Genomic DNA, 17,078 nt, shown 5'->3' with positions numbered 1-17,078 from the left:
ACTACATTTCTCTTGTCTTATCATGTTTTCTTAAACATGTAGTTGGTGCACATTTATACATTTTCTCTCAGAAATGTTGTGTTTCAGTTTCTCAATTCTATGAAACTTTAAATGAAATGTTCTCTCCAACAACTGTCTTCAGTTCTGATTGTGAGAGATGGCAACAAGAGAGTGAACTTTTTACACTGATATGTAGCAATGACCCACACGTCCTCCCCTAACCCCACATTGGAAGTTCTCACATAGGGGAAGAGTGTTGCAAGATGCCTGCTCTTATGAGGTTATCCTGTTTTGATGGGCAAGAAATCAATACTGCTTATGTGTAAGAATGCTCTAACTCTCCAAAGTCTCTCTTCACTCTGATCCACCAGAGGTTTTCAAGTTTAATGCTGCAAATCTTGATTTTAATGGATTTTGATGAAGTAGTGTCTGGAGGTATCTTAAGGGGTACTAACTATTGTCCTGTTTTGTTGAACCTGCAATGAAGGCTGTAAGGCCGTACACATAAACAATTAGCAAGAGCAGTCAAAATGTAAAAGATGCCTAACCGCACAACTCACATGAAGGGACACGCTCAAAACAACACAAATGAAGTCAATAATCCATTGTAGGTAAGAACAAACCCAACAAGCAGTGATGTACTCACCATGTAGTAGAGATCAGCAATGGAAGAGATCCTGAAACCTCGTTAGGCAGTGTGATAGCATATTGCAATCATGGTGGGACTGAACCCAGTCGGAAAAATCATGCTTAAACTGAGTGCGTGAGTGTATCCGATCAATAGTCCTACTCTACATCCCTCATCATTTCCTTGAAAAAGGTGTTTTACTGATGTCCATGCGCCTCAGCAAGCAGCCTTTGAAAATGATGACATTGAAGTGCCCAAGGAGGAATTGCTTTTATTAACTATAATTATGTACTGGGTCCGCTCATTAAAAACCACTGCTAGATGTGAGAATTTGTTGGGTAATGGATTCTGTCCTCCTGGGGAACGTGCTGTGATCCATTTGACCTGCCATATGTGTGTGGTTATGTTGCATATAGCGGACACACTTACTTCTTGATGAAGACCACGACAAGATGTAGTCCAGTGGGTGTAACTTAACGATGGAATTAGGGGAATTAACACAGCATCTCAACTTTACCATTTTACAATAATATGCTGGTAACAACTACAGTGTTAGAAATGTGGTCTTAGCCCCAACACAGTGGCATTTCCTTGAGGGGGAAGTCCCTCATCAATGCAATCAAAACAACCCACATTCCAGATGTGTTATAGCAAGCAAGTTGGAAACAGTGAAACCAGCAAGACATGATTTGTAATCTTGGCCTAACCAATTTTGCCAAATTATGTACGTTTGTTCCATCACTCTTTAAACTCATATCACGCTCCCATTTTGCAAGTTTGGGATTAATTAGAATTAGGCCAAAAGCTGCCAGTTTGTCTGTGGTCAGAATCTGGAACCCAGCACATGGCGCCCCGCCTCATAGTCTATGCATCAAAATGTGACATTGTGGGAAAGTCATATCCCTTGCAGCAAGCAACATTGCACTGAAGCCTCAATTCTCCTAGTTTACCAAACTTTTTAACCCTGGGCAAACCCTTCTCTCCATGTGCCACTGCCCCAAATCTACAAATATGTGAACCGTCGACGACACACGCTTAATAGAGGAAATGAATACCAAGACATATTGCCAGGTCTGGCCGACAGCACAGGTTTCATTTACACATGTTTAACATGTTATCACTTTTTCTTGGTTACATCTGTATATTAAATAGATAATTACCACCTTGTCTGCCACTGTAGCTAATTATAAACTACTTAGCCTCACGTTCTGTCTTTGCTCTAACCCGAGTACAATAAAGATATGTGAACTTATCAAATGTACAACATATACCACAGGTGGAAAATTGATTCAAAATATTCCTGAAATCTTAAGGTTTTATTTTACTTTTTAACATGAGAATGGTGAATGTTAATACTCCTCTTCGAGGGAGCAGTGGCAGAGGAAGTAACATCACACACCCTGTGACCCCCAACTACAGCAAGGGGAATGGTGTCACATGTAACATCAGACAACCTTTGACCCAAAACTACAGCTCAGGAAATAGTGTCACATGGCCACTGATCCCAGGAAGTAGTATAACTGAAATAAAAATACCAAAATAAGTGTAAGATTAATAACATAGCAACATTGGACGAGGTAGAAGGGTATGAGGTGGCATAGATTTTACATAATATTACATGGTGAAACTTGGTACCGTCGTTTCATTTTAAAAAGTCTATAAATTAAAGTTATTGAAATTAAAAACGAAACATTTCCAGCCACAGCGATGTGAAAGATTGTTTCTCAATCACAGTCACCAGGGCTGTAGGCTGGGTGCATTCAGATAGCATGGGACAGTGGCACCAGTCCAGTTATTATTAGCATATTATTTACTGTAAGGCGGACACACACCAAGAGCCCCTCTCACATCAGAGTGTGCACAAATCGATGATGTTTAAATTAATGTATAACGAGCATTCAACAGCAGCAGCCGAGGATGCAGCCTTCCCCTCCCAGGCATAGCCATCTTTTACAATATCAGCACGTATGAACACCTGCCCCTGGGGGTTGAATTTCAAAATGTAAGGACGCACAAACATACGGTGACCTTACATTTTGCAATACAACGGATGTATTTCTAGCTCAATTCTCCATATTTACGAGAAATAATGATGTCATTTTCACACTTGCTTTACTTTCAATCTAAAACCAAACCTGCATGAATAGCATATAGGATTTTCCAGCAGCTGCCTCAAAATCTCACAAAAAGCCAACTACCTCTTTCGCTCCCGTGATGCCTTCGTGCTAATGATATATTGTTTAGTTATTAAAAGCATTAAGATATTGTGGGAAAGCAGCTGATATGCTGCGAGTTGTAGTAAGGCAGCTGTTTATTCAACCTCAGCCACTAACCAACTCCAATAAATGCTACCTATAAAACCTTCAATCTAAGTGAGGTCACAGGATTGACGTTCTACGTTTCCCTTTCCACAAAAATAACTCCCTATCTAAACAAACTACTTCTAAATGCACACATTAGTCGTCTTAAGTGCATTCTTGAACAGTTTCACAACTTCTCTAGTTTAGGTGTACTAGGAGCATTCGTTGGTTCCAGATTGGGTGAGAATCTTGACCAAATCTCCCACTTGAACATCCACACACTTAACAATCTTCTTTATAGCAAATTATGTATTCTTTTGAGTATTTTCCTCTATTCACTTATGCTCCACCCCTTCCTACATCACATCGAATCTTGATCCATCCTTGATCCAACCCGGAAGAAGTGTGTAGAGCGGTCTCCTGCCCGAATGAGTTCAAAAGGCGCTTCTAAAGTGATTGAATGGAGAGACAAATTATATGCCACCAATTGTTCCCTAAGAACCCTTTTCCAGTCTAACTGTTAACCCTGGCCAGTTGTATACCCTCTTCCATAGTCCTGTTAAAATGCTCAATCATGGCATTTGTCACAGGAAGGTATAACACACGCTTTTTGTGACCAATGCCACTATATGGTTGGCATCTTTCCACCTACAACGAGAGTAACTGGACCCATTATCTGTCAGTCGCATAATGGGAAAATCCTCGTACCAGAATAACCCTTCAAGACATTTTATAACAATGCCTAAAATGACGTCGCCCACACGATACCTCCGGCCTCCTTGAGAACATGCCTATGGCGACAATCAAGTGCGGGGTAGCGCTTTTCTGTTTTAGAGGACCCACAATATCCACTGCAGCTTCCTCTCAGGGTCCTCTAGGCAATTCCCTACACACCATAGGGAAAACCTGAGGCCTATGTACATTGTTACTGATTTCACATTCACTGCACCCCCTGAATGCTAATAAGCATACCGGGCAACAGAAGAAGTCCACAAAAAGATGTTTCTTTGTTTTGGCAGTGACAAAGTGCCCCTCATGGGTGAGGCGAGTAATTCCGTTCCTAAGACTGAGGGAACAGCCAACTTGGCGCTCCAAAAGAATAATCCCTCCCTTACCTAACGGTATTGACAATGACACTTTATTAAAAACCTCTTGCCAAGTCAGTCATTCAATAGATAATCACAACAGACTATGAGGAAGTTGCCTAGTTTCACCTCACTCCTGTTCTTGGATGCCCCCCTGCAGTTCCTTCTGCTGATAAAGTGTCAGCTACAAGCCAAGATAAACAATCTGCTTTACAATGTGTTGGCCCAGGCATATAGTCTACATCAAAAGTAACTCTACAACCCACCTCCTGACGAGGGCTGACACAGCATCCAAATTATTTTTAGTTAGAATGTCTTTTTCTCTTTTAGTGGCTTGTGATCAGACCTGAAAAAAAATAGAATTCCCTAATTGCCCAACTCATAGCCAAAGCTTCTGTCTCACTTACAGAGTAGTAGAGTTCAGCCCCTTTTAACACTCTAGAAGCACATGTTATGACTAATGTTTTTGCAAGTTGACAGCTCCCTTAGGTAGATTCATCAAGCCGAAATCGGCTCGCAAAGGACCAGGTTCTGAGAATCTTGCCCTTTGCAAGCGCTATTTTTGCATTTGGGATTCATCATCCCAAATGGAAAAATCGCAATTCTAGAAATCGCTAAATTGCGATTAATTGCATTTAAGGAATCTCAATTTGAGATTCCTTAAATGCAATTCATGATCCATTTTAAAATTGCGAATTTGCAATCTGGGGCCGCTATTTACCGCGAAGTCTAACTACGTGGTAAATAGCAAAAACTTAGAAAAATGCACTTTAGTGCATTTTTCTAAGTTGTATGTTACACACAGACATGTCCTTTGGACATGTGTGTGCACAACACCAGTGTACATTACCATTTCAGGGGTGCTACAGGGTGTCCTTTGGACACCCTGGCACCCTTGACCCTTGTCCCGGTCACTCCACTACCGGACGGCCCCCGTGTGCCTGGATTCTGCTGCCGCTGCCTGCTTGGCCCTCTTGCTGCCGCCTCTTCTTAGGGCCCTTGCTCTCCAGGCTTGCCCTCGCTCTCCAGGCTTCCCAGGCTTGCCCCGATCTCAGGCTTGCCCAGGCTTGCCCTCGCTCTCCCCCGCTCCGCTTTCCCGTTCTTTCCCCCCCTCTGCTCCCCGCTGCTGCTCTCCTGCGGCCCGCCCCCCTCTCCTGTCTCCCGCTCCCCATTCGCCGCCCCGCTCCTGCCTCCCAGCTGCTCCTCCCTCCCACTTCGCCATAAATGGCGGGGACCGCGCTTACGTGCAGCGGCCATGCGCAGCGGGCACACTGATTGCGCGCCACAGGCAAAGCCCGTCTACGCCCTTCCACGCCTGGACCGCGCCCAGCGTCAGAACCCCTGGACCCCGCCAGAGCCAGCCAACCTGACTGAGCTACGACGCCGCCACCCTCCACACACTCAACACTGGCCGACATCCAGCCTGCTACCAAGCCACCCCGAAACGCACCCACGAAGCATTCACCTGCCACGCCAGCTACTTCACCTGCACTCAGTCCTGCACCGCGCCAGCCAAAACAGCCGCCAACAACAACAACCTCAAGTGCATCCTGCTCAACACCCGCTCCATCCACAGGTATGCTGTCGAACTATGGGACCTCCTGGACAAAACGGCACCAGACGTCGCCTTCTTCACGGAAACCTGGATGAACGCCTCCTCAGCCCCCGACATCGCCATTGCCATCCCGGACGGCTACAAGATCATCCGGAGGGACCGCGTCAACCAGACCGGAGGAGGCATCGCCATCGCCCACAGAAACACTATCCGCATCACGACCAACACCGACGACACCCTCGCCACCGCAGAGCACCTGCACTTCCAGATTCACACCGACCCCAAGACCACCCTCAGAGGAACCCTCATCTACAGACCCCCGGGACCACGCTCACACTTCAGCAAGGCCATCGCAGACTTCATCAGCCCGCTTGCCCTCGCCTCCCCCGACTACATCCTCCTAGAAGACCTCAAATTCCACCTGGAGAACGACCAGGACAACAACACCAACGCCCTACTAGACAACTTCGCCAACCTCGGATTCAAGCAACTGGTCAACACCCCCACCCATTACGCCGGCCACACGCTCGACCCTGTCTTCTCCTCCAGCAACCACATCTCCTTCAGCCACACCACCGAGCTCCACTGGACCGACCACAGCTGCGTACACTTCAACTTCAGGAAAACAACGACCCACCACCGCCCTCAACAAACCCCCTGAAGACGCTGGAGCAAGATCACCACCGACCAATTCACCACCTACTTGCGCCTAAACCCTCCCACCAACACCACAGACCCCAACGAAGGAGCTCGCAACCTTACACAGTGGATCACCGACTGAGCCGATACCCTTGCTCCACTGAAAAACCCTCCCAGCAACCTCAACAGCAAGAAAGCTACTTGGTTCACCAACGATCCCAAAGACTCCAAGAAATCCTGCCATGACCTCGAGAAAGCCTGGCGCCACAACCAGTCAACGGATAACATGACAGCCCTCAAGAACACCACCCGCAAACACCACCAGCTGATCCGCACCACCAAAAGGTCATCCTTCAGAGAACGACTGCACAACAACACCCACAACAGCAAGGAACTCTTCAACGTCGTGAAAGAGCTCTCCAACCCCATAGCCAGCGACAACGACATCACGCATCCTCAAGACCTCTGCAACTCTCTAGCCACCTTTTTTCACTGTAAGATCGTCGACATACACGACAGCTTCGGCGCTCAGAACACGTACCCCACCACCGAACCTACACTCCCCACCACCACCATGTGCGCCTGAACTCAGGTCAGCACGGAAGATACCACCCACACGATGAACACCATCCACTCGGGCTCCCCAGCCGATCCCTGCCCACACCACATCTTCAACAAAGCCGACTCCATCATCGCACCCATACTTCGGGACTTCATCAACAACTCCTTCATATCCGCCACCTTCCCGGAGAGCTGGAAGCACGCAGAATCAGCGCCCTCCTGAAGAAACCCACAGCAGACCCCCTCAGACCTTAAGAACTTCCACCCCATCTCGCTCCCCCCCTTCCCTGCAAAAGTCATCGAGAAAACCGTCAACAAACAGCTGACATCATTCTTGGATACGAACGGCTCCATCGACCCATCGCAGTTTGGATTCCGAGCGAAACACAGCACCGAGACCGCCCTCATCGCGGCCACCGACGACATCAGGACCCTGCTGGACAACGGAGAAACCGCTGCCCTCATCCTGCTCGACCTTTCGGCTGCGTTCGACACGGTCTGCCACCGCACCCTGACAACCCGCCTCCGCCACGCCGGGATCCAAGGAAAGGCCCTGGAATGGATCACCTCCTTCCTCTCCGACAGAACCCAAAGAGTCTGTCTCCTGCCCTTCTTCGCAGAAGCCACCAAGATCGTCTGCGGCGTACCTCAAGGCTCCTCGCTCAGCCCCACCCTCTTCAACATCTACATGAGCCCCCACGCAGCCATCGCACGCAAGCACAACCTCAACATCATCTCCTAGGCCGACGATACCCAACTGATCCTCTCCCTCACCAACGACCCCACCTCCGCCAGAGCCAGCTTTCAGGACGGAATGAAAGACATCACAGACTGGATGAAGCTCAGCCGCCTGAAACTGAACTCAGACAAGACGGAAGTCCTCATCCTCGGCCCATCCATCTCCGCCTGGGACGACTCCTGGTGGCCCCCTGCTCTGGGCCCTCCACCCAAGCCCACGGACCACGCACGCAACCTGGGCTTCATCCTTGACTCCTCCCTCATGATGGCCATGCAAGTTAACGCCGTTACCTCCTCCTGCTTCAACACACTCCGCATGCTCCGTAAGATCTTCCGCTGGATCCCCACTGGAACCAGGAAATGGTCACCCAGGCCCTCGTCACCAGCCGTCTGGACTACGGGAACGCCCTCTACGCTGGGACCACCGCCAAACTACAGAAAAGACTCCAGCGCATCCAGAACGCCTCAGCACCACTCGTCTTGGACATCCCCCAACACAGCCACATCTCCGCCCACCGGAGGGACCTGCACTGGCTCCCCATCAGCAAAAGGATCACGTTCAGACTCTTCACCCACGCACACAAGGCTCTCCACGACTTGGGCCCCGAATACCTCAACAACTGCCTCACATTCTACACGCCAACCCGCCAGCTCCCCTCCGCCAGCCTCGCCCTCGCCACGTCCCACGGATCCGCAGAACCACCACCGGAGGAAGATCCTTCACCTACCTGGAGGCCAAGACCTGGAACACCCTCCCCACCCACCTACGACTCACCCAGGACCATCTCTCCTTCAGGAAGCAACTCAAGACCTGGGTTTTCGAGCAGTAGCAGCCCCCCCCCAGCGCCTTGAGACCCTAGCAGATGAGTAGCGCGCTTTACAAATACTCGTGATTGATTGATTGATTGATTGATTGATTGATTGATTGAAATTGCTTCCTTATTTGCGATTCGCTAATTGCTAATCGCTAATAAGGAATGAATGGGAAAGCCATTCCCTATTTGCGATTCGCAATTAGCGAATCGCAAATAAGGAAGCAGTAGAAATCGCATAAAATATTGCGATTTCTACATGCATCCCGTTCTGCGAGTCTTTAATAGCGAATCCTTAAAATTCGCTAATAAGGACTCGCAAAACGTTACTTTGATGAATCTGGGGGATTGTCCCTTGGTACAGGCATCTATTACTAGAATAGTTTCTCTTCCCAGAACAAAGCTTTCAAATCTAGAGCTGATAAAAATTCCTTCTTAAGAGAAACAAATTGATGAGCAGCACTGCGTGGAACCGAGCTAAGAAGGGTTCCAGAGGATTCTTGTCATTGTATGCCTATACACCAGTAAATGGGCCTTAAGGGACAGTAGAGTGTGACGGTCAGGACACAAACTGGCCTTGTAAATTGTTGGACACCATGTTGAAGGAACTGGGCAGCTTGGATGCAATTCATGTCTTTATCAACCAAATAAAGGAATGTGGCAAACTAAACAGAAATACCAATGTCAGATCATGCATTTGGCTCACACTTTAGTTTGTATTCTAACAATTAAATAACAGTAATTTATAGAGGAGAAGCACTTAACTACTGTAAATGTTGAGGAGCCTATTCACAAAGAAAAATGTGCATGTGAGTAAATCTACACATGAATTTACTCTTACACTTTGTAGTAAATATACAATTTTTGGCTATTCACCATTTCCAACTGTAAATTTACTTCAAAGTATAGACTTACATGTCATTTTCTAAACAAAATAAAATATAAACACCATGCCTAACAATTTTTTTTAATTCATATTTACTAAATGTAATTAACAGTTATGTTTAGTTCAAGTAAATTACATTTTAATTTTTAATAAACATTTGAATATTTTTTAATGAATAAACGATTAATTTTTAAACTAATAAAATAATTAATTATAAAATATAGATACATATATGTATATATTTATATGCACATACATTCATGCACTCACACGCATAATTTAAATTTGAAGTAATTTAATTATTTTAAGATTATTTGCTGCAGGGTGTCATATCAAGTCCCCGCCTCAAATATTTTCTATGAGGATGTGTTGCAATACCTCTGAGTGGCTCTATGTGGTGCATTACTTACTCCAGGGCTGGGCTGGTACATTTACTACTGTTGGGGTAGTAGTAACTTTAGAAATGCAGTTTGTGAATAGAGTATTCTTACTCTTTTGTAGGTGGGTACTTGTATTAGCATGCTCCTTTCTACCCCCTCCCATTTAGTAGTAAATATTTCTCATTCTCCCACCATTCCTGCTTGTCCCTCCCACATTTACTACTGAGTAGTAAACTTACATGTTAAGATATCTCTGCAGAAAAGATATAGGAGAGGTAGAGGTGGAAATTTCCACTCATAGATTTGTGCATTGTATTTTGTACTAAGAAAGTTGTAATACATTATGCACTTCAAAATGCAGTTTGTGAATCAGGCCCACCGACTGCCCAGGGCCTATTCACAAAGGGCAATTTAAACATGACTAAATAGACACGTGTAAATTTACTCTTACACATAATAGTAAATGTACTATTTTTGAATATTTTCCAATTACAAGTGTACATTTATTGCTAGGTGTAGCTTTACATGTCTCCACCTCCAGAATTTAGGGGGTGAAATCTAATTTATGAGTGTAAAGTTACTACTAGTAACTTTTCACACATAAGAAGAGATCTCCGCCACCGTGGCAGAAACCTCTCTATGGTAAAGAATGAGTAAAAAGCACTAACAATATTTTAAATTAAACAATAATGTAAATGATTTCAATTAAATTGACATATTTTTAATACATCAAAATAAACTAATTCATTTTAATATTATTCCTTATGGGATATTTAGAAATCCCTGTTTTCATTATTTTTTAAGGGAAGGTGTTGTAGTATTGGCCATGTGTAATGCTGGACTTTCCTCAGGTCTGAGTTGCAGTACATTTGCTACTGTTTTGGTTACAGCAAGTTTAGAAAGGCAATTTGTGAATAGGAACAGGCTTCCTCTTTGACGAAAAGGGCATATCCCTCCATAAAACCCTCCTTACCCATCACTTAACCCCTCCTTACTTCTCCCTTAACCTCTCCCATTTAGTACTAACAATTCCCCATGTCCCGGACACTTCCCCTGTCCCTCCCACAAATGTCTACGAAAACATAGATCTTCGCTGTCGGTGCCGAGATCGCTACCCATAAAATAAAGTAGGTGGCAGCAACAACCGCTGTGTGTAATTAATTAATGGTTTCTAACACGCTGGAATCGACTCCCGAAGGAGTATCTCGGCGCAATAGACCGCTGGGGAACCCGTTCTGGCTTTCCCTGTGAGATGGTCCCTACTGGGTATCTCCAAGGTGAAACCAGGCATCTCCGGCGTATGTGGGGGGCCGTTGTGGAGATGAGGCAAGCTAATGCCCAGAGTTGCCAAGTGTGATCCCTGGTTAGAGTAGGCACCGAGGTGAGAATTATCGAATCTGCTGACCCTGATCCACTGCCCTGCCGCGTCAGGAATTGAACCCTGGTCCCAGACTGTCCTTTGCTCCCGGGTCTGCCGCCTCTAACCAGTGAGACACACCACTCCACTGTAGGTTTGTGAATTGCATTTTGTAATACGTCTTAAGTACTACTGTAGTACTACAAAACCCACAATAAAAGGCATTTTGTGAAAAGGTCCCTTAGATGCTTGTTTGCTACTTCCCAGTCCTAAGTGCTCAAGAGCATCACAAGTAGTGCTGCGGGGTCATTATGGCCCAGTACACGTGCTCTCTGTAGAAAAGTTTATTTATAGATTTTTAAACCAGGCTGTCATTATTAATAAGGCAGCTTAAATGGCCATTCCACTTGGTGGTACAAGATGCCATGTTTTCTCTTTCGCTTGAAATCATGTTTGTAATAGTTGCTTGTAGTACAAGGCAAAAATGAAAGAAGTATTTAATTGTCCCGCATCAGGTTTCTTGACCTGGGCCCGGCAAAACTTCTGGCAAGCATGCAAGCTATGTGATTGATATCACACCATGTGCACGAGTGGTGATCCGTGCAGTGGACTTCGGGATAGGTACCAGGAAAAACGTTTTCTAATGTGGAGTATTTTCAAGTAGGTAATGATGGAGGCCATAATGCTAAACTAAAGCTGTGGGTAAAGTCCGGAAAATTCATAAGGAACAGGTATCCCCAAATACAGTGGGCCTCATTTATGAAAAGTGACGCATCGCTGCGTGAAAACAGCGATGCGTCACTTGTCACTGCGCACTCCTTGCGACACCAATGATGCGTCATATTTAATGTATGACGCATCATGTCGCAAGGACTTACAGATACGTCAGTATTTCTGACGTATCTGTAAGCGCAAAAGTGACGCATTGCTGGCAGCCGCGTAGCTAGGGGGGGGCGAGGGGGGCGGTCCGCCCCAGGCGGCACTGTTTTTGGGGCGGCCACGGCCGCGCAACTCTGGTGCATTATCTGTATGCGGCCGTGGGAGTAAAAAGAAGTGCGTCTCGCGCGTGAGAAATATGACTTAAGGTGAGCAGGCAGCAGCCTATAACTCTTAGTCACACATCTCGCACGCGCAACGTGAGGACGCAGTGACGCACTTCTTTTTACTCCCGCCATCCAATAGCCGTTACAGGGTGATAGGCCGCAGCCTCACACTGTACTAGAGTCACCATCATGAGAGGCCTGGCTGCTGTAGCCGTCGGCTGTGGATCACGGCAGTTGTCGCCCTGCACGCTTAATATTGGGCCAGAGCTGAGTCCCGCTGCTATCAGGGCTACCTGTGGCCAGGAGATACACTGTGAAAATCCAAGGCGGCAGAGACCCAGCCCCGGGAGGCCTGAGGAGAGTGCAGGTTCATTGCAGGAGAGTGACACGTTGCACCGATCGGCACTCCTGAACACAGTCGGACCCCGAGTAGCGGCTGAGACAGGGCAAAGGGATTGTAAACGAGGGGCTGGCTGCCAGTTACATGCTTCACTGGCCTAATCCATGTGCCGACGGCAGACAGACAGTGTTTTATCAGCCGTTTTCTATCCAGGTAAGCCAGAAATAGGCCCCCTGCTTTATAATTTACTATTTCTTTTGCGAAGTTTTTAATTGTGTCAGTAAAAAATTTATTTTTTTAACATTTAGGTAAACTTTAGCCTAGGGAGTGCTGCGTGATTATTTAAAACCGACATGCATTACTGGGACTGGGCCTATGCAAGCAATAGTAATGCAGGCAGCCGGTTTTGGCATGTTGTTTCTTTTCACCAGTGGGTGCATTTACATGAAAACAACTTTCTTTTCATTGTTCCCTTTTCACCGTACCAAGTTGGCGTCGTGCACAACACTTACGCTGGTCTGTGCAGTGCTGTGATTTTGAGTTTGTGGGCTCGGCGCAGGATGTTTACTCTAACTGCAGCCTCCCCCCACCCCATCGGGACATAATTGGCAGGCTAGACGGATCTGAACTTCACACTTACCAGTCATGTGCGTTTGTGACAGGCTGGAGGAGAGGCCCTGATTGCATCCCTAACATAAAGGTTGTCTGTCACATGACAGCGCTAGCACCAGCAAGCAGCCCTGTAACACTTTCGGAGAACAGAGCTGGCAGAGAGGATCCGAGACTGTGTGAATCGCTGCTCAGGTGCGAGGCCATCCCTGCTGTGTCAGTGTGCAGTGGCCTGGAGTCTTCTGTTGTGGTGCACTTCATGAGCTCTTTTAGTTCAATATTAAACCGGTTAAATCGTACTGGTAATTTTGCATTAATTTATCACTACGGGCCCTCGTGTTGGAGTTTGTGCCCTTCCATTTGTGCAGAAGGTTTAAGATCTTTTAAGAGTTTTAAGAATGTTTTGTTGCGCAAATTGGTGTCATTTCAGATATTTACATTTCCCTCATCTTCATTGCTTGATTTTACACACAAGAAAGTGTCACTCATAGTCACTGTATGCCGTCATAATTACATTGAAATTATGAAAATGACACATAGCAATTCGAAACCTTGGCAGCTATGCACAGTTTAATAATTAGTGCTTGTGTCAGCGCCGCACAGTCTGATCATTTCTGATAAATTATTTCAGTCACACACAATCAATTTAGTTTAAAATCTGCAGGCAGGGCTGCTCTGTCTCATCATCCTTCTGAGTAAGCCTGGTTTATCAGCAGATCTGATTTAAGCACAGTAAATCTGCAGACCCGGCCGCAGGGCTGCTCTGTCTCCTCATGCTTATCATGGGCGACCCTACTAACTGGGTTTATCTTCACAGAGTACGGGTCAGTGTGTGACAGTTTTACCAGCCAGGCTGGTGACAAGATACTCACGTTTCAGAAATCTCCCTTGACTTGAATTGAACTTAGCTTTTGCACACACTCCAACTTAGAGCGGCACCAAGCAGTAGGCGTAGGAGTTTGGCAGTAAGTTTCTGGCTGCAATGGTGTGGGTCTGACTGTTGAGACTGGTGTGACTCTGTTTTAAGGCCAGGCTATATGTGTACCACCCTGTCCCCACCTCCCCTCAGTAGTTCATGCTGTTCTGAGTTTGTCATTGCATTATTGTACCTCAAGTCAGAGCACATCACGTTTGTGCATGTCCCAACTGCTTTAATGGGGGGACCATGATGTTTGGTCACTTAATGTCGGCTGTAGATGATGGATACCCGAAAAGTGTCATGTATATGTATGTTTGCATTGTGCTAATGGGTTTACCAGGTAATCGTTCATGCATCTTTCTGATGGATGTCGCATGCAGTGTTTCTGTGTCCCCAGATAGATTATGCAGTCTGTGTGTTCTCCTTTGTACTGCTGGTCACCGGTGTATTCAACTGTGTAGCCTTGGACCGTGTCATGTATGTGCATGTAACTATTAGCGGCAATACTACGTGTCTCTCGGACCTCTTTCAAGTGCTCGCCGTACTTATTCCCCAGCACCCCTCCCCCCCCCCACCCCCAGGGGCGGCAACCTGTGGGATAGCCCCGGGCGCCACAAGCTCTAGCTACGGCCCTGATTGCTGGAGTGTGTCACAAAAGTGACGCAACTCCAGCAGTGCGTCCTTTCACATGGGGAAAGCCCCATGTGAAAGGGCTTGCGTCAGTCTTACGCCTGCTGTGAGGCAGGCGCAAGATTTTGACGCAACAGCATCCTAAAAGTGGCGCAGTGAAATCTCATAGATTTCACTGCGTCACTATTACGAGGCTTTTTGCGGGGGAACGCCCACTCTGCATACATTATACCTGACGCAGGTATAATGTGGCGCGGGGGTTTAAAAAGTGACGCATCTACCTAGATGCATCACTTTTTAAATATGGCACAACAAGGCGCATATTTTACGCCGCTGGTGCGTCACAAAAAGTGACGCAACGGCGGCGCAAAACTGACGCACGGCCTCATAAATAAGGGCCAGTATCTCAAACAGAACCAAATGAAGGTTCCAATCAGGGAAAGAAGAGGTGTACCTGCTCGATAAATTAATTCTGTGAGCAAAAGCAAAAGGCGTTTGAAGTCTTGAGGGTAGTAGTGGAACGTCTGCCTCCAGGGTGAACAGAAGTAAGTCTAACTAGCTACGGTCAGCGAAACACAATTAAAACATGAAATTCAACGAAAGGGTATACACTCCTATGGTTGCCATGGAGAAGGAATCAATCAACATGAAACATTCAGGGAAGGGTAGGTGTCAGCCCACATCTCATGAGTAATACAAGCAGAATTTCCCATCACCATGGCCTTCATCAATATCACTCAAGGGAGGGTTCTTCTTCACCGGCTCCCTTCCCCCAACAGATGCTGAGATTCACTGCCCAAACCATTAAAATGTGACAGCAGCGGCCTTCACACAGAACTCTGACATTAACAATATGGTTAACTCTTGGCACCTGAAACAGATTATGCACAGCAAGCAGAAATACATCTCACTCCATATGGAGCCTTTCAACTGAGGCCTACAACGACTCGGGCTAATTTAACGTGAAGACACCCTAACTAGAGTTAACTGTGATGTAAAAATGAATATATGAAACATGATCATGTGTGCTATGTATTAATACCTCATTAAATGAAAACAAAAAATTAAAAATTTTGACACTGCGTCACCAGTAGTGCTAATTCTGGGGATTCCTCTTAGTTTCTCGTGCCCTCATATATGGCCTCATTGATACCCTCCCAGTCAATACAATGACTTTTGCGACATGATTCGCACATGTGGGGGCAGATTTACAAGCCTCTTGCGCCACTTTTGCGTCACTTTTCCCATCTTCAAAGTGGCGCAAGATGGCTTGTAAATCTGCCCCGTGGTATTTACGATTGTGCATGATTTATTGAAACCCCACTCTTTCTTTTTTTTTCTACATTGCCGCTTTTTCTGCCGTTTGGGGGACGCCACAGTCAGACGTCCTTTCCCAGGGCGGGAGTTCACAGCAGGACCGGAAAGCATGTGTTACACATGCTGCGGCTTTGTGTGTTGCCCCACACTTTGTTTATCTTTTGAAAGAACATAAGACTTCCTTAAAACATTATTTTGATAGTGGATTCATGGTTGCTCAGGCAGATGGAACGCTGCGTAGGAAAATATCACAAAATGCAAATCTGTTTGAATTTTGTTTTATGCAAAGTTTAAAGTAAAAAAAATGTGGTAACGTTTTTGTGCTGTAATAAGAAATATTGTCCTTTAATACATAGGACAGATGCAGCTTCTGTTCGTCTAAGCAGGTGGTTAAATAATGGTCACATGTATTAGTCGCTCGGGTTTTCGATCAATTGAAGAAATGCAAACCACAACTGCAGTTTTTCCTCCTATTCTACCCATATGTGCATCCATTCCCTCAAGAATAAATAAGGTAAGAGATAAGGGATAAAGTACGACCACCGTACAATATATGGATATTGCAAGTCACCAAGGAGTTCAATAGCCATATAGAGGAACTCGACAGTAGAATTTCACAAACCCAGATCAGACAATTAAGGCAGACAACTTTAGACTAGACAGTTAAGTGGCAATGTTACATAAACTTGAACAATAAAAGAAACATTAAACAAATTCCCCTTTTTACTAACTCCTCGTCCAGCCTGAATCCCTATGCTTCAGGCCTAAAACTGCCCACCACTCAAATTCACAGGGAGCTCACTGTCCATTTCATAATGTCACACCCAACTAAAAGACCAGCTCCCTTTAGAGGGCTTAGATGATTGTTCATAGGAATGATCTGACCTGGATAGAGCAGAGAAGGAATAAGTAAAGCGAGAGGCTTGGCCAGCAAGGCAGATTAGCACTTTAACAGGGTTAGGATTGTAGGAGAGTAGGGTCTGCAATCCTATGATCACCCAAGATTTTTGCTTTTTGCTTCACTGGTTTACGACTTCCCTGGCTGTGGGCCTGCTAATCAGACCCACAGCCTAGCTGTTCTCTCACTAAATTGACACGTGTACCTTCAATCAATCAATCAATCAATCAAAGCATTTATATAGCGCACTACTCACCTTAGGTGCATATACCAATTGGTACTGGGCCACCTTATCAGACCCTGTAACTCAGGGCATAGGTGTACCCAGGGCTTACCAGGGGCTGCAGCATGTATTATGCCACCCCTGGCTGGCCATCTAAA

The sequence above is a fragment of the Lissotriton vulgaris genome, chromosome 3_1, assembly GCF_964263255.1.
Source record: "Lissotriton vulgaris chromosome 3_1, aLisVul1.2, whole genome shotgun sequence".
Lineage (NCBI taxonomy): Eukaryota > Metazoa > Chordata > Amphibia > Caudata > Salamandridae > Lissotriton > Lissotriton vulgaris.
Note: the sequence above shows the minus strand (reverse complement) of the source record.